We start from the raw sequence: 1,129 nt of genomic DNA on the forward strand, positions 1-1,129 counted from the left end.
GACGACATTAAGCTTAAATATTCAAGCTGTTACCACGCTTATGTGTGTTGCGCGGCCTTGATGGGCGAACACATGCACAACCTCACGGCGTTCAACCAAAGCCCAACTTCAAATTCTACAGTGTTTCAACCTGAACGGTTACAACAAACTGTAGTACCCGTGAGGTATTATATCAATTTACCGCCATGTAATACTGAAATTTTCATGGCGATGTTTTACAATGGCCCTCATTTAGGGATTTATTTGCCGCTATATATGGGAATAACCCAACTCTATCTCCGGTAGAAAAGTTATTCCATTTGAATCAAAAAACGCGAGGTGAGGCAAAAGCTATTGTTTCGAAAGCGCCACTGACGAATGACGGATTCGCATTGGCTTGGAATAATTTGTTGTGTAGATATGAAAACAAGCGAGTGCTTGTCAMCACACAAGTAAAATTTTTGTTCAAGCTTCCGCACATCTTAACAGAATCTGAGACCGAACTCAGAATTTACAGCGGGAGATTAATAGCTGTTCACCTATTTGTGTTCTATCCGACTACCGGACCATACGCTGACGCTTTGTGAACAATCTCTGGATTCGGATTCAGAGATCTCAAAATGGGTTGAGTTAGACAAATTTCTAACCAAACGCGGCAGGATGGAGTCACGTGTAGAAGTTCACGCAAGTGAGGAAAGTTTTCTGATCGCCATTCACATGGGAGTGGCCAGAAACGATTCTTTTACATATGACTCAAGCAGCACACAACTTCCGGTYCTTGACCAAGTATCCYCTGGGTAGCCTAAGAACATCCGTTTGAAGGTGAGCTAAAGTGAGAAGGCGAAACATTCCCCTGCATAGGGTTGTGCGCTGGGTTTGGGAAACGCCACGTAAAAAAAAAAACCCCACTGACAACGCAACAACAGCCTCGAATGAGAGACCCCACTTTTGATGACGACCATGGCAAACGAAATAAGGACTACGAATTGAGAGCATGCACCTGGAATGTCCGGTCCCTTAATTGGGAAGGTGCTGCTGCCTAGCTGGTTGATGTATTCGTAAAAATAAAGGCTGACATCACCGCCGTCCAAGAAATGCGATGGACGGGACAAGGACAGAGACGAGGTCCTTGTGGCATTTACTACAGTGG

The sequence above is a fragment of the Bactrocera latifrons genome, unplaced genomic scaffold (assembly GCF_001853355.1).
Source record: "Bactrocera latifrons isolate USDA-ARS-PBARC rearing strain unplaced genomic scaffold, ASM185335v1 scaffold_1201, whole genome shotgun sequence".
In the NCBI taxonomy this organism is placed as follows: Eukaryota; Metazoa; Arthropoda; class Insecta; order Diptera; family Tephritidae; genus Bactrocera; species Bactrocera latifrons.